Source organism: Macrosteles quadrilineatus, unplaced genomic scaffold (genome assembly GCF_028750875.1).
Source record: "Macrosteles quadrilineatus isolate MER2022 unplaced genomic scaffold, UCM_ALF_1.0 Scaffold_1__1_contigs__length_201487025, whole genome shotgun sequence".
Taxonomy (NCBI): Eukaryota; Metazoa; Arthropoda; class Insecta; order Hemiptera; family Cicadellidae; genus Macrosteles; species Macrosteles quadrilineatus.
Genome location: NW_026542594.1, coordinates 43,284,061 through 43,311,355, shown reverse-complemented (window position 1 = coordinate 43,311,355; position 27,295 = coordinate 43,284,061). Strand labels below are relative to the sequence as shown.

The 27,295-nt window shown below is 34.1% G+C and overlaps 1 protein-coding gene across 1 annotated transcript in view; it reads left to right on the top strand.

Moving 5' to 3' along the window:
* Positions 1-9,755, top strand: part of LOC128982850 (tetratricopeptide repeat protein 21B-like) — a 300,450-nt gene extending 290,695 nt beyond the window's left edge. The window contains exon 22 of the mRNA XM_054401889.1: positions 2,278-9,755. The gene's annotated coding sequence lies outside the window, so the exon portion shown is untranslated. The remainder of the gene's footprint in view (positions 1-2,277) is intronic.
* The last annotated feature ends 17,540 nt before the right edge of the window (positions 9,756-27,295 follow it).

The following is a 27,295-nucleotide window of genomic DNA, read 5'->3' as shown; positions in this document are numbered from 1 at the left end:
CAGTTTCGTTTCAAAAATAAAAATGCCAAAATTTCCAATTTCAAAACTTTTGAATCTCGAAACTCACCTATCAAATCTTGAAACCGAAACTTTTCTTAAGTTTTGATGGTTTTGAGATTTGATATTTGGTTTTGACACATCACTAAAAGGAACTATATTTAGTTATCCAGTTTCATCCATTGTATGTGATTGCACCTGCATTCTTCTGTATGAGAAAATAAAACTTGAGAGACAAAGGAAATAATTGAGACGTTTAGGAAAGTAGCTAGGGAAATAGGAAGAACCAAGGATACATACAGGCTTTTAAATTGAAAAAAAAAAACAAACAAAAACAAAGAAAGAAAAGGAATGAAAATTTCCCCATAAAGGGGAGAGGAAAGGTTAGAGTGATTCCTAATGATTTTTATTGCTCAGGGTTGTTAGGGTAAGGGAGCCATGCTGTTAGGGTTTTGGACACATAGTGTGTCTGGACAAGGATTGGCTAAGATGCCAAGTGGCCGAAGCCTAAGAAGAAAGATTTTTCGGGGGGAATAAGCCTGACAAATAAGTCCCAGACTTAAGCCAGAGGTGGTGGTGGTAACGAGGGGCTTTGGTTTATCATTTAGGTTATCATCGATTAATCAAAAGAGAATCTTTTACTGACTTTAACAAAAAACTGCAAAAACAGTGTGTTAACTGCGAACTCAATTAGGTCTTTACAATCTCCACCTTTAACAACAAAACCAAGATACCAGAAAACACCAAATAAAAAAGATCAATAAAAATTCTTCTTCTCCTATGTCTAGATTGTGCACGATTACGTGCACCAGGTTCCCTAGTAATCATAAAACTTTAGAATCTTGGGAGCAGAATCTGTACCTCCCTCTGCTTTGGAAGCCCATGGGGCATAGCCCAAGGGATATAAGATAACAGGAATATACATTAATCAGGTTTAAGCTACCTTCATACAAAATTTTATTTAAATCGGTTCAGTGGTTCTTGCGTTATTGAGTAGCAGTCAGACACTCACAAACAACCATCTCATTTTTATATATTACTAGCTGGCCCGACAGACGTCGTCCTGTCCTAATGTGGTTTTATGTCAATGCTTGTTCATTTTCAAGATGAGCTCATTTGCATGGCTCAGTCATGTCCTGGTTGAAGTTCGTTTGCTATGCTTATTCACCTTTAGGTTGGAGCTCGTTCGCTGCGCTCACTTGCCTTCAGCTTATCTCGTTCACTACGCTAACTCGCCTCCAGGTTGAAGTTCTTTCGCAACGCTCACTCACCTTTTGGTTGCAAATTAGCTGTTGTCATAAATAAAAAAAAAATAATAGTGCTATCACCCTGTTGGTAAACATATTAACTTTTTAATGCTAATAAACATCACAGAATCAAATTGTTTAGTTGAACCAGCTGTTAAGATTCTTTAATTTAGTTTAAATATGAGTACTCATAAGGTTAACATGGGAAACTCCAGAGCCACTGGGCGGAGCCCTTTTGACGGATCTGCACCAAACGTCACACAAACCATCCTTGAATAGGCCTAATGCTTAATAATGCCTGAAAGTTTCATTACAGTCTGTCGAGCGGTTTCAGAGTCCATAAAGGAAAAACAAATCAAATCAAATCAAATCAATCAAATCAATCCATCTTTATTCCGAGACAACACTGTACAAAAATCATACAATGCTGTATAGGCTGCGTCAATATGTAAATTAATAAAACATTTCAAAGGTCAAACCAATTGTCAAAATATTCATCTAAGTCATAAAAACAGTATTTCAATAACAAATTCTTAACAGCTATTTTAAATTTATCTAATGGTAACTCTTGAATATAATATGGTAGATGATTGAATAACTTAATCGAGGAATATTTAAAGCTTTTTTGAGTAATACTATAAGTACAGTAATAATTTCTTAGTTTAGCACAGTTTCTGGTCTTATAACTATGGACATCACAGTGGGAAGACAAAGTGTTTAAGTTCTTTTTACAATACATAAGACAGTGAAATACATTGGATTTTATATACAGTATATAGATTTAGTAATAGTGATAGTAATTATTTCTATGTTTACTCATATGGCTATGGTTACTAGGGGTTACTATGTTGTTGACTTGTTTTGTGTGAGTTTTTAAGTTAGTTAGAAGTTGAATAAAAGTTCTTTTAAGAATTAGTTATATTCTATCTTTACAATTACCTCTCCATGTATTTTAATATTTAAAAAACTGTTAAAAACACTTAACTAAACTGTTATACTTAATTGCCATTGTATCACAGTGTTTTATTTGCAGGTTTTCTCAAGACCAGTATATAGCAGATCACATGTTTAGGTTCAATCACTTGAAGATCTTCACACAGCACAAGCATATTTTGGCTCTCATAATGTGATTCTTGGATTTAACAACCGTGAATAATGTGTACTGTCTCACAATGTATAGAACTGTTGTATTACAACATGCCTATTGTTAGTTTCATTTGCTGATAGACAAACTTTTCTCCTACATTGTTCTATGATGTTTGTCAAAAGCAGTCAGCTGTACACAAATGATATGATCTTTGTATATTTCATGTGTGGTAACAATGTAATATCACTCATATACCACGTAAAACCACTAATATTACTGACTACTCATTTAATAAGAAAATTGCTCAGATCTACCACAATGTGTGTTATACTGCAATTGTATACATCAGATTCAATTCACAGTTCACACTCAAGAGTGATTGTGCAATTAGTTTACATTCAACTATAGCAGTAACAAGTTATCAGTATCAACTATAGTAGTACGCCTCTTATGTTGTCAAATTTCATTGAACATGACAAGAGTTGTTAAAAAACATGTCATAATTTTGTAGGATCATTAATAGTAGGCTAATGAGTGTAAACCCTACCAAGCAACAATAATCAATATGGTTCAAATAATCAGACGCTTAAACTATAAAGTATTATTTTTATAAAATACTGTTACGCAATTAGCAAAAACTTATTTACCAAACACAAATAATAAACTAGTTTTGTATACACAACCTTTTTGACACTATTAGTAGTCTTCAGGACATTTTCTTAGGTTGCCTATGCCCGCTTCAAGTAGTTGTTACATGTGTTAGAGAAGCCTAATCATTAGGGCCTAATGTAAAATTTTTTTTATTTTTGTGTATTATCTCTCAAAAGGTCACTAAGGTCCAAGTTAGATGAAAAGGTCACTTAGTTATTTCTTATGCAATGTTTCCAAAAAATTGGCAGGGTTTCAAATGTCTAAATAACAGATTGTCAATGAAGATTTGCCATTTTTTATATATATATGTATATACTCTGCCTCCCACCCTCAATTTAAGAGTTTCCATATTAATTATCTGATTTAAAAATATCTAGCTAATATCATTGAATAATAGTTACCGGTACCTTATTTCATTAAAAAAATTTATATAATTAAAAACATTCACAAAAAAAATTCCTTTTGAAAGTACACTTGTAAAAAGTAAAGCACAATACATAAAATTGATTATTATTAAGACTTGTAATTTTTTTTTAATCTGTTCAGTTAAATTGTCCTAAGTTCAAATTTGAAAAAGAAAATGTTGATTAATATGTTATTTACCTACTCCAACTAATATTTTACACGCCAATAACCAATGTTTCTCCAACTGTGCAGTAGATGATGAATGACAATAGTTCCGTCCAAGTGAGTGCCATCAGTTTAAAACTAAACGATTGCTACTGGTTACTTCCAAACAATACGTTAAATGTTTTATGATATTTTAATTTATATTTACATAATGTTATGATATTTTAAAACTAAAATACGTTCTAAAATAGGTATTTTACATCAATTGGAATTCATATGTAACTATTGACTTGGGTTTCTTTCAAATGACAGTCACAACACCTGATGCTTGGGCGAGTGCACTATTGTTTTAATATCAACGTTATGATTCATAAAAATGCAATTTATAAAAATTGGTGTAAAATATTGGATAATATATTCAACGTAATCCGGAGGCTAACATCAACAATGCAATTTATAAGTATAAAGAAAAATATTTTTAATCAAATTCAAACAGAGTATTTTATAGTTCAACCAGATCTTTTATACCTTTCTTTAGTAATTTTTGAAAAACTTCCTAATAAAATAGTGATGAAGGACAATCAACATTATTATGTTAACAAGTTAACAATTTCTTTTAAAACTAGATTAACACAAACTATAGCTGACGGATGTGGATATCTTTCTAGCGTTACAAATATTTGACATAAAACTACTATGGTAAATGGCAAGAATCGCTGTTCAAGTTTTTGATAAGGACATTGTGTTCTAAGTCACTGTAGTTATTTTTTTAGTCCATTATTATAAACAACTTTTATTATAACATTATTTAAAGGTTGTCATGAAATGTGTTACCATATACAGTAGGATCTTTTTTAGCTAGAAGCAGTTAAGTTATGGTGGATTATCTTTAATTCTTTATCTGTAGTTCGATCATGTGTCATCATCGTCTACGTTCAACGACGTGATAAAACAACTGCAGGATGAGGTGTTAAAGCTTCACAAAAAGGTCGAAGAAATCGACGGAAAACTGGTCGAAAAAACTGATGAGTTGGAGCAATACCAACGGCGCAATAACGTCCGGATATTCGGGATAAAAGAGCGCGACAATGAAGATACAGACGCTCTGGTGACTGAAATCTGCCGCGAAAAGCTCGGGATCGACCTTCCGGTAGACGCCATCGCGAGATCACAACGAGTCGGCAAACACCAGGAGGCGGGAGAAGACGGCCGACCTCATCACCGGGGGATAATCGTAAGGTTTACCTCCTATCGAGCTCGGCGGATGGTGTACCAGGCGAAGAAGAAACTGAAGGGGACCGGTGTCGTTATCAGGGAGGACCTGACTCATCTTCGCCAACAAGTATACAACAGGGCGGTGTCGTTATATGGGAAGACGAGCGTCTGGACCCAGGACGGCAGAATTCTCTGGATCGATGGCAACGGCAAAAAGGAGGTGGCTACGCAGTTGAGGGACCTACCTGCTCGGCCGCCTGACAACACCACGGACAGCACTGATAAGAACACGTAATTTGAACTATAATATCAATCATACAAGTTTTACAAGTAAAGTACTTTTTTCTTTAACTTAAAATATCAATACGTTTTACACAATGTTTAATCAAGATTTCACAGTTTTACAAGTTGAATTTTTAATGAAAGTTGTTTTTAAGTTGGAAGTTCAAGTTATTTATTATTTTGTTTTACTATCATTATTTAGGATTTTGTCACAGTTGAGTATTGTTACAAATGTGAATATGACGTAAACATTAGCTTACTTAGTTTATTTTTATTTTTATTAATTTATTTTTTGTATACTTATTTATTAAACAAAATTAGAAATTACTAGATTCATTGCCAGATCACGGCATATCAATGATAATTATTTCAAATGCTTATACTGTAATACCAATCATTATTTTAATTTATATAAAACCATGACATTCGTATTTTAAATAACTACATTTATCATACATTTACTATATACAATTATTATTATTATTTGTTTTATCACATGTATTTTATTTTAGTATAGGATTCGATCCCTGTTTTAAAAGCCTGTTTAAAATTTTTAGTTCACTTCAATTTGTGTACATTTAATTTTGAATAAGGACCTGAAAGCTAATCGTGTTTGTTCGTCAGTAATGAATGCTAAAGTTTTTCTCTATAATAGCTTAGATATGTTAATTACTGTGTGTTATATCCCCGAGTATGTGTGTGTCTGTGAATGTGTCTATTGCAGCTACGCCGGTGCGCGTCGTTGAGAGCTCCCAAGCCCAAACAAAAACTTATCTCTTACAGAGATTTTAGAAATTTTAATGAAGCAAATTTTTGTCTGATGTAAATTTAACACCTTGGCACTCCATACCTACATACTCTGGAGTCAGTTGATGATATGGTCGATTCACTTAATGAAACCATTTTAAAATTATATGACAAGCACGCTCCAATTGTCAACCGTAGGGTTAGTAAAAGTCGATCCGTTCCTTGGATTAGTGAGGAGATCATTGGCGTAATGGCTCGGCGGGACTCAGTCCATCGCAGAGCCAAAAGAACTAGGGATCAGGGGCTCATGGCCCACTACTGCCAGCTTAGAAATCAAGTAAAACAACATTTACTTATTGCTCGACTCCAATATTTTCATAGATTGTTTTCTGAAGGAAAGCAATCCTCTGCTGTTTGCTGGCGTAATCTAAAACGTTTTGGATTTGGAAAGCAAGTTAAAGTTGTTCCCATATCAATTCCCTTGAACGATTTAAATAATTATTTTTTATCAGTTTCATCACAGGCAAACGGTACAATAATTCAGAACCATTTAACTGAGTTAAAATTATGTCCCTTGCCAAATTCCATCACAAAATTTAACTTCAAGCCAATATTGCAAATTGATGTTTTGAAGGCTATAAGGCGGTTAACGTCTGACGCCACTGGTTCTGACAGAATCCCAATTTCTTTAATTAAACGAATCTTGTTTGCTCTCCTTCCAACATTAACTTTCATATTTAACACTTCACTAAGATCAGGTATTTCCCAGAAAAGTGGAAGTCTGCGCTTGTCCGTCCCTTGAATAAAATCTCATCCCCATCTCTCCCGCAAGACTACAGACCAATTAGGATTCTTCCCGCCCTTTCTAAAGCACTAGAAAGAGTCATTTACTCTCAAGTTTCTGATTTCTTGGCACAAAATAACATCCTCAATAGCTTTCAATCAGGTTTTCGTAAATCATACAGCACTGAAACAGCAATGCTTCATGTAACTGATGACATACGATTTGCTATGGATCGCATCCAATGTACTATCTTAACATTATTTGACTTTAGTAAAGCCTTCGATACCGTAAACCATAGCATTCTCCTAGCCAAACTCCAACTTTTAGGTTTTTCTGATAATTCACTAAAATGGATGAGATCATATCTTCAGAGCCCAAAGCAGTGTGTGTGTCATGACAACTTGACGTCCGACTGGAGACATGTTCCCTGCGGAGTTCCCCAGGGTTCAATTCTTGGTCCTCTGCTTTTCACCATTTATCTCAATGACATCAATACAGTTCTACACCATGTAAAGTTTCATTTGTACGCTAACGACTTGCAAATCTTTTCTCATTTTAAAGTGAGCGATGTAAGTGAAACTATACACTTGATGAACCACGACAACGACAGAATTGTACAATGGGCAGAAAGGAATGGACTTAGACTCAATGCTGACAAGACAAAGCCAATCATCATAGGTCACACACGGTTACTCAACAAAGTGGACTTAAACATTTTACCAAAAATCACTGTAAACGGAACCACTTTGCAATACCAGGACAAAGTAAAAAGTCTTGGTTTGACTTTAAACCGAACATTGGACTGAACTGACGCTGTGGTAAGCACTTGTAAAAGAGTGTTTGCCGCTGTGCACACACTGAAGAAGATGCAACGACTTCTACCTTTTCACATTAAACTCTTACTGGTCAAATCACTCGTGTTTCCACACTTCAACTACTGCAACACTGTGGTTAATGATATGACTGTGGTTTTGGCAACAAAATTACAAGTACAAAATTATTGTGCTCGATTCTTGTTCAATCTTAGGCGTGATGACCATGTCACACCCTATTACATTAATGAATCAATTTTGAAATTAGAAGACATCAGAAAAATAAGAATACTTTTCATTACTCATTCGGCCATCAATCTTGGAATTCCAAATTATCTTGCAAAGAATTTTAAATTTTTGAATGAAAGAGGCGCAAGGGATACCCGCTCTGGCTCGTCCACGCTTTGCATTCCTCATCACAGAACAACTGTTTATAACAAATCATTTTTAGTAACAGCATGCCGCCGATGGAACTCCATACCTTTTCACGATAAATCCATAGAAAACCGATCCCGACTGATGGTGACGCTGAAAGGATATTACCTTGACCGGATGGCCGTGGCTTGGCGGGATGGCGTGTGTTAGGCCTAGATGCAACAGAGGGTGTACGTGTGTGTGTGTGTGTGTGTGTGAATGTATGTTAGGGAAGATTAAATAAATTATGATATTTTATAACTTGTTTTGTTACAAACTGTGTTGTATTTTTGTTAATATTTTGTTGTTATCATTAGTTTTTTAGAGGTTAACTGTAAGAAAGGACCATGAGGTCCTAAGTTCGCCTCAATAAAGAAGGATTTTCATTTCATTCATGTGTTCAAACATGTCAAATTTTGAGGTTAAATCAAAACAAACATATTGGCATATTATATCTATTTCTATATCTATATCTATATACTTATTTAATACGCAAGCAGGTTTTTTTGTGACAATTACTCCTCCGAAACTACTGAACCGATTGACATGTTTTTGGTGTCATTGAAAAGAGCGTAACATAAAGTTGTGCAGGAAACTTTCTTTTTAGGGAAATAATTAGAGAGTGAGGCCCTGGGGCCCTTTAAAGTTTCATATTTCTCCATAAGATTAACATGGGAAACAAACATTGTTATAAAACTCCAGCTGTTGTCAGAAATTAAAAGTGAGAAGAAGAACATATGTTAAATGTAAACAGTCAATGTTAAGTTTGCTAATTTAACAGTTTGCTACATTAGTCTGGTTGCAGGTCAAAAAACCTGGAAGTAAGGTCCACCCGATGTTTTTTAGTGGTTTCTGTTTCTTCAAGACCTACATAATTAAAATAGGCAGGGTGCCACTTTGTCACCCTTGAGCAAATTGAGATATTCAAGATGGCGGCCAAGATGACTTAAAAACTATACAGGGTCAGTAAAAAGTGTGGAGACCCGCTGTTATTTTTTTAACGGCCCATACTAGAAAAACTAAACTCGGCACACCATTATGGCATGTTGTGAAGTACTTTTTGGGCATAACCGCCACTTGGTGTTCATCCCCAAAATGGGGGATTTTGGGGGAAACTCAAAAATTTCAAATACAAAGACCCATTGAGTGACCCCTCATTTTAAAGGTCCTGGTAAAAGAAAACCAACAACGCAAATTAGAGGTCTCTATCTCAGTTTAGTAAAAAATGGCAGCCAATTAAAATTCTCATAAGTTCCCAAACTCAAAAAGGGGGATTTTGGGGTAAACTCAAAAATTTTAAATGATAAGCCCCATCGAGTGACCCCTCATTTTGAAGGTCATAATTAAAGAAAACTAACAACGCAAACTATAGATCTTTATCTTAGCACAGTAAAATATGGCAGCCAATTGAATATAAAATTGCAAGTTATTTCTGATTTCTAAAGATTTCAATCAGCTTCCATTTTTTACTGGATTAAGATAGAAACCTCTAGTTTGCGTTGTTAGTTTTCTTTAACCAGGACCTTCAAAATGAGGGTCGTCACTCGATGGGGCTTATCATTTTAAACTTTTGAGTTTCCCCCAAAATCCCCCATTTTGGGTTTGGTAAGCAAAAGGCTATTAGGCTTAAAAAACTTCATAACATGCCAAAAAGGTGTGTAGAGTTTAGTTTTCCTAGTGTGAGCCGCTACAAAATTTAAAGGGGGTCTCCAGATATGGAAAGCTGTAAGTTAAATTTAACTTCTGAGAATTTCAATTGGCTGCAATTTCTTACTGGATTGAGATAAAGACCTCTAGTTTGCGTTGTTGGTTTTCTTTTACCAGGACCTTCAAAATGAGGGGTCACTTGATGGGTCTTTGTGTTGGAAATTTTTGAGTTTCCCCCAAAAGTACACCAAGTGACTGACGGTTATGCCCAAAAAGTACTTCATAACATGTCATAAAGGTGTGCCGAGTTTAGTTTTTCTAGTATGGGCCATTAAAAAAATAACAGGGGGTCTCCACACTTTTTACTAACTCTGTATATCTGCTGTATCTTTCCCTATAGAAGAGACAGGATAATCATTTTGTGCCTAGTTTGATGTTTTAATTGGAAAATTACCCAAAATAATAAATCAATATAAGTTTTTAATAATTTCCACATTAATTTGTTGCCAAGTTACCTTATCAACAATGTTTTCAAGTATTTACTTGACTAAAAACATTATAAATCCATGGTTTCTGAGGATAAGTGCAACATTCAAACATAACACAGTCGTAAAATCAGTTAACTTATACAAGCAGTTCTCCTAATTGATGCTTGTGCTGTACTGTGGACAGTGCATTATCCTTCTTCAGGAACTGTGAATGACTTTATCAACTGCTTTAAATTATAGTTTTCTTGAATTAAGAAAAAAACACAGTTCTTTAGGCTAGTCAAAATACGGTCCAACATCAAACTTAAGGTAAAAGAAATAAAATATATTTCTTCCCCATATATTCCAAAATATATGGGATTTTGTCAACAAAGGTGTCAAGAATATTATACTAAAAATCAAGAAAAATCCAAGTGGCGGAAAGCCACCATTTTTGAAAAAACTTCCGCCATATTGGATTTATGTAAGCTTTTAGTAAAACATCAATAATTTGACAACAAAATCGTCTTAACAATCTGCGGTTTGTCTTAATAGCTTCCTCATCAAGTTTACTTTAAGATAATAATAACTTTATACCATTTAAATATTGATTTATTTAAAAGAGACAGCTTTAAATAGAAACAATACCAAATTTCGAAGATTTTCTTTTGTAAAACCTTTAAATGTTTGCAAATACAAACTTAGGTGATAAGAAAATTCATATTTTGTGGCTCTTAAATGAATCTGCATACAATTTTGAACAATTATCAACCTCATATCAGTTTGTATATTGCTTTGAAGATATATTATGGGATATAATTGCTATTAGTCTTCAACTTGGAACGCTAGCTGTGCTGCACCACTACATCTAGTCCGATTAAAATACACTTTGAGGTGGGAAAAATTGCTTTGAGAACATTTAAGACATATTTTGGAATCATACATTCATACATATAGGGGGCTATGTATAAAAAAATCCAACAAAATCCGAGCATGGGAACATGTATGTATTTACTCGGGGTTTTATGGGGTAAAAATTGGTTTTTCTAATTTTTGACCCTCTAAACGCAAAATTTTCCAATTTCTCTTCAGACCTTTTTAAAGAGCTTAAAAAAACAAATAATTTAGTACAGTATATCAAACCACAGTATTTAGTAATTTAGTACAGTGTTTTTGTACCATTATTAGTTACGGAGAAAATTCAAATAATTGTTATTTTAAAATTCCCATGTTATTCTTATGGAGAATATTGTAAAATGTTGTAGTCTGCTTGTTTATGGATATATTTTGATTAAACTTGGTAAATTTATTTATTTTATACTAAGTTATTAATATTTCATTAAAAAATACATTTTTTACCCTCCCAGTAGCAGGAAGCCTATGTACTCATAAAAATTAATGTTAATTAAATACATTTAATTAAAAATCAATTCAGGCAACTGGAAATTCGCTTAGTCGGCAGGTTTGCTGCGGCGGAGGTATTTTATTACTAAAATAATCAATTATTGGTATTCTCTGTCTCTTAAAACATAAAATTAGACACAAAAATTATTATCCTGTCTCTTCTATAGGGAAAGATACGGCAAATATACAGTTTTTAAGCCATCTTGGCCGCCATTTTGAATATATCAATTTGCTCAAGGGTGACAAAGTGGCACCCTGCAGATTTTAATTATGTAGGTCTTAAAGAAACAGAAAACACTAAAAAACATTGGGTGGACCTTACTTTCAGGTTCGGGTGAAAAATGCCTTTTGGCAACTAGACTACATTTACTGACTTGGTTGTAATAAAATATATACTATTTGAATGTGGGTTGACGTAAATATTACAATGGAAAAAAGCGAGAGAGCCTGAATAATTTGATATACTAAAAAGAAAACTGAATTAACACGGTTTTGCATTTTTTAGAATCATTGAAAGAGCCGATTTGCAAACTATGGAAACATAGGAAAGTCATAGAACACCACCAAGGAGAAGAAATATAAATAATGTTTTTTTTTTTTTATTTGTAATCGTTATTATGGACAACCTAAGTTACTATGAGTAAGGCTATTTGTAGAAAAAATACTTAAAAAAATCAGCTTTTGAAAAATGAATGAATGAATGAATGAAAAAAGTGCTTTATTGTACAAATTACATAATAGTCTACCTCCATATGTACAACATATACAACACTAATTTGCACATAAAATAAAATACATAGGTACTGCTAAAATAAAAACCTAACACTTATTAAACAATGGTCAATGTTGACCGTCTGTTTGGTTGGCAACATACATACCTTCTCCTTAACACAAAAAAACAACACTTAAAAATACACTTTTAACTTCATTTACAAAAACATTTTTTTTTATATATATATATACATAAGGAAAAAACAATTAAATAAGTAACGTCTAACTGTCATTTTTGAAAAATGATAAGATATCTAAAAGAAAAGTTTATTATATCGATCTGTTATGTACATCTTGAGTATTTCCATAATCTTTGAGTCAAATCTTTTAAAGACATCAGAAATTATGACTGTTATTCGTTTTATAAAATAACACCTGTAATACTTAGCAATTTCTCGAATTCAACAACAGGTACACTAGTTGTCTATTAGTGGCCGTGTTGTATTATTTTAAAAGAAGATTCACTATTTTAATATTGGCTTAATTATTTAGAAAACAATCACTTATAATTTGGAGACAATAATTCAATAACAACTCATTCATTAGTTGATTTGGAATTAGGAATAACGTTTATATTTCACAGTAAATATTTTATAACGGGCAAGTGATTTTATAAAAATGGAGTAATTTTATAAAGTAAGTTAAATTGTTCAATGTAACTATTGTCCATAAATGACAGTTTGTTTGTTTTGATTAAACAAAAAATTTGAAAAGTATGAACACATGATCGCTCTACAAACAAAGAGGTTGATAATCCACCAATACCTTAACCGCTTTTAGCTAAAAAAAAAATCAAACTGTACTCTTTATTCATGTTTATGTTGATTCATTCTGTACACAATTTATCTCTCGACTTTTGACATCTTATTCAGTCACTCTCTTCTATGCACTTTGTATGTTGTGTATAAATACTCGATATTTAGCATTCACATTAGATCAAATAAGACTGGGTTAGGTTTAAACATTATAAGCTTGCTGGATAATTATTGCACAAATATGCATTTAAATATGTATAGGTACTCTAACTATGGGCTAGCTTTTGCAATTTTGCACATGTGTATTATACCCAATAAACGCTAGTAGCAAAGACTGAAAACTTAGATTTTGTTCCCTTTTTTGTCCATTATTTTATAAATTTGATTGAAAGGTGTACTGTTTGATGATGGCTCAATTTTAATGGAAAGGGTTCAAAAATCACCTTTTTTTTTGTAATGGAGAATATTTTTGTTACATTTTACAAAATATTCACTTCTTCCCACAGATAATTGTGTTGGTGTTGGACCATTTGTATCCGATTGGTAAGTTCCAAATTTGATTTGGTAAGCTGAATGATGATTGATTCATGTGGATACTGACAAGGCCCCACTAGAAAAAAACAGGCTATGCTGCAGGATCCATGACGTCACACTAGTGGATAGATTTCATTGATAAATTCATTGCCATCACCATTCCCATATGTTTTAGGTAAATAAACAAGCTGGCTGTTTGTAAGATTTTAATGGTAAGAATTTAGTACAATCATCCACCATTATGACGTACTGTTGCGCTGCCCGCGCTGCAGCATGGCCTTTTTTTCTAGTGGGGCCTTGATACTGACCCTAAAAAAAGATTGTTAGGTTGTTGAAATGGCTGAAACATCCTTACAACTAAACTTCAGTATAATCCAAATTGCTCTTTTGTTGTACATTTTAATTTTATCTAAGCTCCATTATTTTCTTGATCCGTAGAGTGCTAAAAGAGATATGTGAATTATAATACACATTGTCAAAAATAAATTTTTTATATGTTTAACCCTTCCCGGACGGGCTAAATCGTGACATAGAACGGGAAAAAATTAGAGGAAAAAATAAAAATTAATTTTCCTTTTTTTTGTTTTGTTCTACAAGTATACATAAAATAAACAGTAAATAAAGACAACGTAATGTTGAGCGTGAAATGTCAAGAGAGGAGCCTAGGAATGGTGGTAGGTGCGCAGGAGGGGGCTTGACGCAGAAGAGGAGTTGGCGCATGAGAGGGGGGATAGTGGGGGAGAGCGCAGCCATGGAGAGAGCAGGAAAGTGGCGCCTTGGTACCGCGAAACATCTGGTTACTGCTCAAGCACCTGCCAGTCTGTCTGAAGAGAAGGCGGATATAACCGCTTCCCGTCCAGAACATCAAAAACCATAAGCAGATATATCCGTCACCCGTCCTTTATCGCCAAAGACTTAGGTGGATATATCCGTCACTCGTCCGTGAAGGGTTAATTTACAGCAAAAAGACAGGAAAGTAAAATTATTATGGAATCCAGAACCTTAACTTTAAGCAAAATGTTGATTACATATTACCGGTAATTAACTTACTGAACATTGTTCAAAATAATACAGACCAGTATTTTTCTATTTAATTGAGAAAAAATAATCTACTCCCATACAAAATTGTTAAAGGGCATCACTACTATATATTACTTTTGTACCTAGTCTTACCTGTGATACTTTTACTTCACCCATTTGTTGAGAAACAAAGGTAAGTCTTAGTAGTTAGTAGTTTAGCAGAACAAATATTGGTAAATTAAAGATTCAAATGAACCATTTGATGTACGGTATGAACAAACACTGCAAAACAATGTTTTATTTTTAAATACCGCAATTATTTAATAATTAAATTTATAATATTCAGTTAATAATACTCCTACGCCATCAGACTAAGAGAATTTCAATTTGCCTGATTGAACTTTCTAAAACATTTATTCGCCATTTAAATAACATTTGATTTGACAAGTGCTTAGGATTGCTGCTACGGGGAAGGTAAAGAGGGTTTTTTGACCAAACGTTAATAGTATAGAATTGAAGTACCAGGATTACCGAGCAAAGTTTTAACAAATCAAGCTTGTTAATTTTTTTCTCAAACTGCACTAGAGGACATCACGATTAAACCAAGTTTTTATCCATGAATCAGAGTACCCATCAAGGTTGGCGTATAATTATAAAATGTTTATTGCAGTTATACTTGTGTTTTGCGTTTGCAATGGGGGAGGACTTCATTTTCAGAAATTCACTTAGGCGGCAGGTTTGCTGTGGCGGGGGTATTTGAATTTATAAAGGGATACTGCTAATCGACAGGAAAATATCTTTCTAACAGTATGCGTTGATTTTAGCTGCGATGCACAAAAGCTGAGAAAAAAGGTTTTAAAGAAAACATGCTTGCCTGTATTAATATACAGGGTGGCTGAAAAGTAACTTGCACCCCCCCTTAACTTTTCAACCATTTGATATATTTGAAATCAGTTTGTGGCAACCTTCTTAGATATAAGGAGCCACAATATTCATGGTCAATTTTGAAAATTTTGCCCTTAGGGGTAGCGGGGGTAGGGGGTAGCTCAAAATTTTCAAACGACAAGTATAGTCAAGTTTGGTATCATTTTACAGGTCTTGACGAAACATAACAATTAACATAAAGAAAATAGAAATCGGACCATTAATAACAAAATGGCAGCTAAAAATGATTGAGACAATGGTTATTTAAAGTAATTTTGCGCTGCCATTTTGTTATCAATGATCCGATTTCTATTTTCTTTATATTAATTGTTATGTTTCATCAAGACCTACAAAATGATACCAAACTCGACTATACTTGCTATTTGAAAATTTTGAGCTACCCCCTACCACCGCTACCCCTAAGGGCAAAATTTTCAAAACTGACCGTGATTATTGTAGCCCTTCATTTCCAAACAAGTTGCCGCAAACCGATTTCAAATATCTCAAATAGTTAAAAAGTTGAGAAGGGTGCAAGTTAATTTTTTTACCACCCTTATGGTTATTTGGATTTGAAACGTTTTAGGGCGCCATTTTGTTATTAGTGAGCCGATTTTGGTTTTCTTTATGTCAATGTTTATGTTTCGTCAAGACCTGTAAAATCATACCAAACTTGACTATACTTGTCATTTGAAAATTTTGAGCAACCCCTTACCCCCGCTACCCCTAAGGGCAAAATTGACCATAATTATTGTAGCCCCTCATATCTAAAAAGGTTGCCGCAAACCGATTTCAAATATCTCAAATGGTTGAAAAGTTCAGTGGGGGTGCAAGTTACTTTTCAGCCACCCTGTATAGATAATGTAAACATCGTTTGCTTTGCTTTACAAATTCCTAATCATACTGTGTAAATGCTGATGGTTTTTAATCAGAGATAGCTGCTATATTTTCCTCGTATAATCGAGTTTGAATACTGCAACTAAAAAAGAAGGAGTCTACACCATGCATCGTCTTGTGAAATGTTAGGATTTTTATACTTGCATTTCATGTGTGGTAACGTTTAGTGTCCTGATGATACATTGAAAAATATTTACTTAAATGTTAAAAATACATTTAACTTGCACTTAACCCAAATTTTTTTACATTCCAATGAATTCAGTTTTTCCAGGCCCGTTTTGACCCTGTCAGCGCCCTAGGCACACTAATAGTAGCGCCCCTTTGCAATATATATTCAGGGTGTCCAACGACCGGGAGTCCGTGAATTATGCTTAAGTTTTTTTGAACCGAAAATGATGCGTGAATTTTCTATTCCACCTGGAATTTTAAATTTACTGCCATTGCGAATGACAACAGTGACGTTTCCTTGACCATTCCTTGACGTTTCCTAGGGATTAACATTTTTCCGCGATCGCAGAAGACGATGATGATATCTATAGAGCCGCGAGGGATGATCAGAATATTGCCGCGATCATGGAAGACGATGGCAATGTCCACACGAACGCAGGAAACAGCAAGAATTTGTCCGCGATCGTGGAAGACGATGATAATGTCCACATGACCGTGGGAGAAGATCAGAATTTTGCCTCATTCGCAGAAGACGATGATAATCTCCTCACGACGGCAGGATATATTCATATATTGCCGCGATCATGAAAGGTAATAATTATGTCTACACTGTTGGAATTTATTTATAATCTTGTTCCTCATTGCCTTCTTGGTACTAAGTTAGAAGCAGCTGTCATGTGTTAATTATATGCCATGTGATTGCTATGTTTATTAATTTGTTGTAAATAAACATCACTTCTACTATGGACTTTAGAAACCATACTGTGTAGACATTTTACTCCTATTATTATAAAGGAAAATCAATTATAAACAAGTGGTTATGGGCCCAGTTTCACTTTTACTGTACCATGTTCTCTGTGGCCTATTTTGAACAGTTTAATTTTTGAAGAGAAGTGTTTAAGAAATATTATAGTAAATTTCATTGGATGAACACTTATTAATTACTATGATGGGAGACAAAGTTATATACTCCACATCAGCCCCTGGAATTTCTAAGTTGAAAGGGTCAGCCAACTATGCCAGTTGGAAATTTGACATGAAGATGGCTCTAAAATATGAGGGATTGTGGAATTGCATTGAACCACGAAGGACTACTACAGAGACGACACCGCTAACTGTGGATCCAGACAAAGATGAGAGGGCACTCGCCAAGATTGCCATGCACCTGGAGGCAGCTCCAAAACTACATATCAGGACGGCCACATCAGCGAAGGAAGCTTGGGACATTTTAGCAAAGCAGTATGAAGTCAAGAGCACAAACAGGAGAATATTTCTGCTAGACCAGCTTTTAGATTTGAAGTTGGAAGTATGCAACAGCATGAGTGAGTATATTTCTAAATTTCTTGACCTCAATGCTCAACTTGCTGACATAGAGAAACCCGTAGACGATGAAATGAAGGCGTGTCTACTTCTAAGAGGTTTGCCTGAGTCTTACAGGGCATTTAGGATGGCAGTCGAGAGTACAGATAAAGTAGAATATAGTAAAGTACTAGAAAAATTAAATAGCATGGCTGAAAAGGATACCACTGAGTCCTCTGTAGTATTTTCAACTTTTAAAAGCAGTACTGGGAAGCCATTTCTATCAAAATCAAATACTAATCAAGCTAGGCCTAATTTTAATAAAAGCTCAAAGACAAGGAAGCCTTTTATTCCTACTTGTTACAAATGTAGAAAGGCAGGCCATATGATAAGGGATTGTCCTGAAAATAATGAAGCTAATATTAGTAATAGCTCAAAGATAGGGTCATTTTCCAAAATTGGTAAGTCAGATGGTGAAAACAAAAATAAAAATGTGAGTTGGATAACTGCTCTGACTGTAAAGGTAGAACCTGAAAGCTGGTACTTAGACTCGTGTTGTTCTGACAATCTTTCTAAAAGTAAAGAAAGTTTTCAAACGTTTAACTCGAATGAGGGAGTTAAAGAGGTCACTGTCGCTAATAATACCAAAATTTACTCTGCGGGTTCTGGGAAAGTTTCTGTGAACCTTATGAACTTTGGTGAGAGAGTGATATCGAATGTGACGTATGTACCAGATTTATCTACAAATTTGCTATCTGTGAGCAAAATAGCTAGTAAAGGGCAAGTTTTAGTTTTTGATGACAAAGGGTGTAATATTTACATAAAAGATGGGTTTTCAGTAAGAGGTGAAATCTGTGGAACTGGAACAAATGTAAACGGACTGTATCGGTTGGATACAGAGAGTAAATGCAACATTGATCCAAATGATGGAAATTTAGCTATGTCTACTCAAGTTTACCAGTCAGTCAGTGTGGACCTTCACAATTTATGGCACAGAAGGTTGGGTCACTTGAATCATGTTAGCATGGGTGTTTTGAAAAAGGGGATGGCTTTGAGTGTTGATTATCCTAGTCAGAGGCCAGAATCTTGCATTCCCTGTGTAGAGGGGAAATACTCGAGAGAATCTTTCCCAACCACTCCAAGTAAGAGAACTGAGACAAAACTAGAGTTAATCCATATGGATGTCTGTGGGCCTATGAATGTTCAGTCTCTTCAAGGTAATCGCTTCATGCTAATATTTGTTGATGACTTCACCAGAATGACCTTTGGTTATTTCTTGAAATCAAAGGGTGAAGTAGTTGATTGTTTTCTCAAGTTTAAGACTTTAGTTGAAAATCAGACCAACCAGACTATAAAAACTGTTAGGTCAGATGAAGGCGGGGATTACATGAATGCGAGACTAGAAGAAGTGTGTAATAGATTTGGAATAAGGCACCAGGTCAGTACTCGATATAGTCCTGAGCAGAATGGGGTAGCAGAGCGTGCAAATAGAACTATTATTGAAAAGGCTAGAAGCATGCTAAGTGACTCAAATTTGAGCAAGGATTACTGGCAGTATGCTGTGGAGGCAGCTATTTATCTTAAGAACCGAAGTCCTACAAAAGCTGTTTTTGGAGTCACTCCACAGGAGAAATGGACTGGATCGAAAGTGGACCTCAGTCACCTTAGAGTTTTCGGGTGCATAGGCTATGTGCATGTGCCTAAGGAGAGAATGACCAAATTGGACTATAAGAGTGTTCCTCACATTTTAGCGAATTTCCCATATAGGGAATAGAGTGAAAATTTAAAAACGTACGTTTTCATGTCCCTGGCCTTTTACTTCGTGGATACTAGATTTGTAGTTTATTATTTTGTGTTTTAATATTTTTTGGGACGGGGGCAACATGCTACACACATTTATTTGGTTTTAAATAGGTTCTAGGTATTTTTTTCGTATTTTTAAAGTCTCGGAATTCACGACCATGACGTGTCCCTAGGGTACATTTTCCAACTTTCACGCTGTTTTTAGACTAATTATTCATGTCGAAATATATAAAGCCATATTTTTATGTCATCAATGGTTATTAAACTTACAAAAAAGGAGCATATTATAATTTTATTGTCATTGCAAACTGACTACCATGACAAAATAAGTCTGTCCCTCGATTTGGCGTCACGACCATTTGGGAAAAATTTTCAACTTTGGAGCACGACAGTGGCAAGGCTGGCGTCGATGGAGTCAGTTGGTTTTAGAGACTAGTTCGGGGTGTACGTCAGGATTGTAGTGCCGGTCGTTTCGAGTTGAAAGGAGGAATTACAAGACCAATAAAGGAAAGATTGTGTTTTTTGTAATTTTGGTGTGTCCATGACCGTACGTAGTCATTCGATGAAGTAGACATGGTGTTAATTTTTGTTTATAAGATATTTCAATTGCTAGATTAACCTAGAAGTCCAGTTTGTATCCTCGAACATGAGGTGCAGGGCTACCGCCAGAACAGAGCCAAATAACACGTAATTTCACGACCAAAGTTTCACGACCATCGCGGTTTTTTTCACGACCAATCTAGCCTTATGGATTATAGTGTGTTTGGTCGTGACAATAACTTTAATACAATTGTAATTTGAACAGTTTAGTTCGATTGAAACACTTATTTTTATTATAACTAACAGTATAATTGAAGTATTGCTTAGAAAGATTTAGATTATTTCAGAAAATTCACGACCGTACCGCTTGTCCCTCACCATCACGTTTATGATTTCTATCATAAAAATTTCAAAAATTAAAATATCGTCATATTTTAATGTTTTATACACAAAAGAAGCACACCTCTATACAAACATAACGATTTTTCGGGTCTCAGGTAAGTTTTTTCGGAGTTATACAAACTTAAAATGATTTTATTGGCTTTTTTCAAGTTTTTGAGTTTTTTTTATTTTTTTCTAGAAAGACCAAATATACCAAAAGCTCAGTGACCTTTTTATTGTATAATGGTCATAAAAGTAAATTAGTTTATAGCAAAACATAGTTATAAAAATAATATTAACTATTTTTAATATTCATTTAAAAGTCTGTTATGGTCGTGACAGGATTTTGTGTTTTTCCACTAAAGATGCTCTTTTTTTAAAAAAATACCAAAGATATTGCGTTACCATGGACATTTTATGAAACTTCAAATGTTAATGAAATAAAAATAATAATAAAAGTTTTGAAAACAGGGGAAAAAATTTTGCAAAGTGCTTTTCCTGAAAACGTACGTTTTTAAATTTTCACTCAATAAGCTATTACCGTAGTACTCATGGTAAGGCCTGGACGCGGGACCGATTTTTTTTTTCGTTTTGAGGTCCCTAGAGGCCAAAAACACCATCCGTTCAAATTCATATATATATATATATATATTTATATATATATATATATATATATATATATATATATATATGTGTCCGTCAGCACGATAACTCGAGCAAAAATGATCCGATTTTGATGAAATTTGGTACAAACGTGTAAACGTACGTTTATTCTAACGAGTTCGCGATCCAGCATGATCGGACCATGGGAACGGGGGTTTACGGGGGGTTTTATGGGGTAAAAATAGGTTTTTCCCATTTTTGACCCAAAAAACATAAAATTTAGCAATTTCTTTCCAAACCATTTTGTAGAGCTTAAAAAAACAAATAATTTAGTATATTGAAGCGTTATTATGCGCCTAATGGTTACGGAGAAAATACCAAAAAATTGTACATTTAAAATTCCCATGTTATTCTTATGGAGAATAAGTAAACTGTTGTAGTTTGCTTGTTTGTGAACATATTTTGATCAAATTTGGAAAATGTTTTTATTTCTTACTAACTATTCACATTTTACAAAAAAAAAAAAAAAACAGTTTTACCCTCCCTGATGCAGCAAACCTAAGTACTTGTTAAACTAATTCTATTTAAATCAAGAATAAATGTTATATTTTTAAGTAGACATTTCAGTGTAAATCCAATCAGTCAAATGGAAATTCGCTTAGTCTGCAGGTTTGCTGCGGCGGGGGTATTTGTAGGTTACAGTGAGGATGTCAAAGGTTACAAATTGGTCGATCCTAAGTCTCCCCGTAGATTGATTTATTCTAGAGATGTAAAGTTTTTTGAAAACTTATTTTATAATGGGCGTGAAGAAAATAATGGTGATGAAACTATACAACCAGTCGAGACCATAGTAAGCATCCAGACCGCCAAACTCGATGAACCCTGCAGGAATCCTGAGGCAGAAGAGGAGAGCTTCATTCTTGATAATATCGACATTGAGCAAGATGGTGACGATGTTGGAACTGGAGGATCCGCTGAAGGGGATTCGGGAAATGATGAGGAAGTTGTTGAAATCAATGTTGGGAGTAGGTACCCTCTAAGAGTAAGAAAACCTAAAATGTTTCCTGATTTTGTTACCTACATGGTTACCTTTGAGGATCTAGAGCCAAGTAGTTATCAAGAGGCAATAGAAGATCCGAATAAGAATTTGTGGAAGCATGCTGTGGAGGAGCAAGCTGATGAAGAACCTCTACATGGTTTTGTTGATGCCAGTCATGGAAACTACTTCGATGGGAAAAGTTGTACGGGACATGTTTTTAAACTGAGTGAAGGACCTGTGTCTTGGGGAAGTAAGAAACAGAGATGTATGCCTGATTCCTCAACAGAGTCAGAGTTTGTAGCAATGGTTCAGAAACATTTTGAGCATGTAAATTTGCATTGTGACAACATGCCAGCAATGAAGATTTTGCAGAAGAGAACCGTGAATACCAAGACCAAACATATAATTCGTAAACAGTTATTTGTCAGAAGAAAACTAGTTGTGCTGAATTACGTTCCAACTTCCAAGATGGTAGCGGACATTTTGACAAAATCACTTGGCAAAATCAAGCATGATGGTTTTATGACCGACCTTGGTCTTACCCCAATGAAGGATCAAGATTAAGGAGGGGTGTTGGAATTTATTTATAATCTTGTTCCTCATTGCCTTCTTGGTACTAAGTTAGAAGCAGCTGTCATGTGTTAATTATATGCCATGTGATTGCTATGTTTATTAATTTGTTGTAAATAAACATCACTTCCACTATGGACTTTAGAAACCATACTGTGTAGTCATTTTACTCCTATTATAATCTTGAGTGACATCCTAAAAAAATGTCTATCATCTTACAAAAACAAATATAAAACTAGAATTAAAACCGCTAAGATAGAATATAATGAGGAATTTATTAATAGTTCACAAAACAAATGTAAGGCTGCATGGAAAGTTGTTAAGTCAGAAAGTGGTTTATTTTTTTAAAGTGAAAAGTCGGATCCACCAATTACAGCTGACGAATTTAATGACTATTACATTGATGTAGGAAAACAAATTTTAGACAAGTTCTCTAATGGAGGGGGAAGTGGGTTACATTTTTACGACTTTTTAGATAAGGAAAATGTTTCTAATACCAATTTTTCCTGGAATCCGGTAACATCAATTGAAATTTTAAAAGTTATAAGATCACTTAGTTCCTCTAACTCTGAAGATTTTTATGGCTTTTCTAACAAAATTGTCAAATATATAGCTCCATACATTCTAGAACCCTTAACTTATTTAGTTAATATTGCCTTATTAAATTCCACATTTCCAAGTTGTCTGAAAATATGCAAAACAGTGCCAATTTTCAAGAAAGGAGATATATCTTCTGTTTCCAATTATCGTCCCATTTCAATGGTTCCAGTTTTTTCAAAAATAATTGAAAATTGTGTTAAAATACAGCTTTTTGATTTTTTAACAAATAATAAAATTCTGAATAGCAATCAATTTGGCTTTCGACCCGGGTACTCCACAACTTTAGCTGTTGAATCCATAGTGTCAGATATTCTGGATACATTTGAATCTGGCAACTATCTGAGTCTGGCTCTTGTGGATCTCAGCAGGGCCTTTGACTCAGTTCTGCACACCATACTTTTGCAGAAATTGGATTTTTATGGTATAAAAAACCAGGAACTAAATTTTTTTAAAACCTACCTTTGTGGCAGACAACAATATGTAGCTTCCGGCAAACAAACATCAGCTTTTAAAGAGGTTCTTGCTGGGGTGCCGCAGGGGTCAGTACTTGGGCCAGTATTGTTTATATTATATATTAATGATTTGCCAAATGCTATGCCTTGTAAAACAGTTCTATATGCAGACGACACATCGTTTATTTGGCCTCCTGACAATCTTAACACAGCAATCCATGGAATTGATAACATGATCGATATTGGTAATAATTGGTTTAAGAGTAATTTTCTTGAAATTAATAGTGATAAGACAGAGAAAATATGTTTTACACTACGTAGAAACCAAATTGAAAATCCAGATTTTGTTAAATTGCTAGGTATTTTCTTAGATAAAAAATTAACTTGGGAAGAACATACCAACAATGTAATATCTAAGTTGTCACGAGTTTGCTTTTTATTGCGAAAACTAAAAAACTGTGTATCAAATCACACACTTCTTTCTGTTTACCATAGTCTATTTCATACGCACTTATTATATGGAAATATTCTCTGGGGAAATAGCTGTGGGGCCAGCAGGGTGTTTACTTGGCAAAGAAAAGCCCTGAGGATCATGTTTGATATACCAAATAAAGTCAACTGCAAACCTTTCTTTATAAATAATAATATAATGACACTTTCAAGTATTTATATTTTTAATAATTTAGTCTTAGTTGATGAACTAGAAATCCAAAGCCGAATAAATTCAGCAAATAAATGTTTTCATGCTTGCAATAAATTACTTTCATCAAAATCTTTGTCCCGGAAAACAAAAATCAGGCTGTACAAAACAATAATTTGCCCAGTTCTCCTGTATATGGATCAGAAACCTGGAAATTAAATAAAAGAGATGAAAAGAAACTAATAGTATTCGAAAATAAAATTTTAAGGAAGATTTTTGGACCAATATTCGAGCTAGGAGAATGGAGAATAAGACACAATAGGGAATTAAGGCAACTGTATAATAGCACAGATGTAATTGGAGAAATCAAGTGCCGAAGAATCAGATGGGCTGGTCATATATTAAGAAGAGATGAAGATTGTAGACTGGGAAGAGTTTTAAAGGGAAACACTACAGGAAGACGGCCCCGGGGAAGACCTAAGCAGAGGTGGTGGAAGCAAGTGCAAGAAGATTTGGTGAGAATTGGGGCAACGGAGGATGATGCGAAAGACCGGTTAACTTGGCGAAGATTTGTTGGTGCGGCCAAATATCACCTCCGATATAAATGGCCCTGGGAGTAAGTAAGTAAGTAAGTAAGTCTTTGTTAAACAAAACATTACAAATTTTACTAAATACCACTCAATACATAACCACTCAACTAGACAATCAAACAACCTGTACATCCCACCAGTTAGACTTACAAAATTCACAAAAAGCCATAAATATTTACAATTACAACTTTTTAATAAACTTCCCATTCCATTTAGAGAAATTGATAACATAAACCTTTTCAAATCAACATTATCAAGATGGCTAATTAGCAAAGCCTTTTTTTCTATAGACGATTTTTTAAACACAAATAATTACTCTGAACTCTTAACACTATTGGCCACTAGGAGGCAGCCTGCATGACCAAAAATCTTTTTATAAATTTCCTGAATATTTACAAATTGTTTAGTTTTGAAGCATTATTTACTTAAGTTTTGTATAAATTTGTGTAAAGCATTCAATCTTAGAATTTTAAATTTAAATATTTAGGCCTGTATGTACAGTTTATGCAACAAAATGTTCAATGTTTCATAGGATGATGTATAGATTTAAGCATGATGTCACATTTGTGTCCTGACTTCTGACGTTGTCTATTGTAATTTTATGTTGCTGAATGACAATAAAGATTATTATTATTATTATTATTATTATTATTATTATAAAGGAAAATCAATTATAAACAAGTTACACCACAATCATGCAAATACAACCAATTTTTTTTTATTTACCAAATTTTTGGCGCCCCCAAAAAAGCCAATTGCCTCGTGCCCTAGGCAAGTGCCTACCGTGTCTATTCGGTAAATTGGCCCTGAGTTTTTCCTTCATACAGGTAAGTTAAGCCGTATAACATACATAAGTTGTAGACAGTTAACTGTTTTCTTAGATCAATAATAAAAGTATAACCGGTTTTTGTTTCTCTAATCAATGGTAACGTAAACGTAAATGCCTGAAGTTGGTAAAGTGACATTTTATCAAGTTGCTGCTAGTTTCAGAATAAATATGTGAATTGAGCTACCTACAGTGTGTGATTGTGAATTGCAGATTTATGTCTAACTAGTGTACATGTTTCTCGAATTCGAGCAATTGCAAAGTATTACAGGAGTTATTTCAAAACGAATAACAGTCATATTTACAATGAGTTTAAAAGAGTCAACTCAAAGATTACTGGTGTGTAGCTCAGACCATGTTTATCTTCGTTATTGATAAACCTAAAGCATTCCGGTCGGTTTTCTCCTTCTCAAAATCCCTCGCTGTACAGGCAACACAGTCATTGATAGAGGGCCAATTGAGAACGAAAAGTCGTTTTGGGGTAGTATTAGGGCGCATTTGTAACCTAATAGTTGAGATTGTCGATACATATATGCCGTTACTTTATGGCAAATATCTACATCATTGAATCATTGTAATCGGTCGGGTAGAAGAGCCAAATGAACTCGGAAAAGAAAAACCTAATTTCTTTTTAATATATAAGATTTTTCATGTTAGTAATAAATTATGCTTCACACAGCTAACTTAACCAAAGTCATATATTTGTTCAGTTGGAGTGCCAAATGAAACGAGCCCCAAAAGGTTTAGAATGGGTTATGAAAAAAAACATGTTATTTACGAAACAAACCATTTGTGTATGAGAATAATATTTCAATACAATACAATTGTAAAGACATTTAGAATTTTACAATTTACAATTTCCTATGTGTTTTTGAACAGTATTCATTTGTGCAACTTTTACCGAAGACAAAATTCCCTTATGTCCTAAAATGTCCCTAAACATGTTCATAGACTTACAATTAATTGTATAATTTTGAAAACTTAAAAACTATAAAAAATTGGTGACTTCTCTAATCCCTGATGCTTTTGTCATTAAATCAACTTTAATCGGGTTTAAAGTGATTTGTTTACATATTACATTAATAGTTTAGTATGAAATTAATGCATTTTCCAAATTTGATCAAAATATGCTCATAAACAAGCAAACTACAACAGTTTACAATTTTCTCCATAAGAATAACATGGGAATTTTAAATTTACACTTTTTTGAATTTTCTCCTTAACCATTAGGAATACAACAATGCTTCAATATACTAAATCATTTCTTTTTTTATGCTCTACAAAATGGTTGGAAAAGAAATTCCAAAATTTTATTTTTTTTGGGTCAAAAATGGGAAAACCCAATTTTTACCCCATAAAACCCCCCATAAACCCCTGTTCCCATAGTCCGATCATGCTGGTTCGCGAACTCGTTCGAATAAACGTAGGTTTACAAGTTTTTTTCCAAATTTCATCAAAATCGGATGATTTTTGTTCGAGTTATCGCGCTAACGGACACATATATAAATATAAATATATATATATATGAATTTGAACGGGAAGCGTTTTTGGCCTCTAGGGAC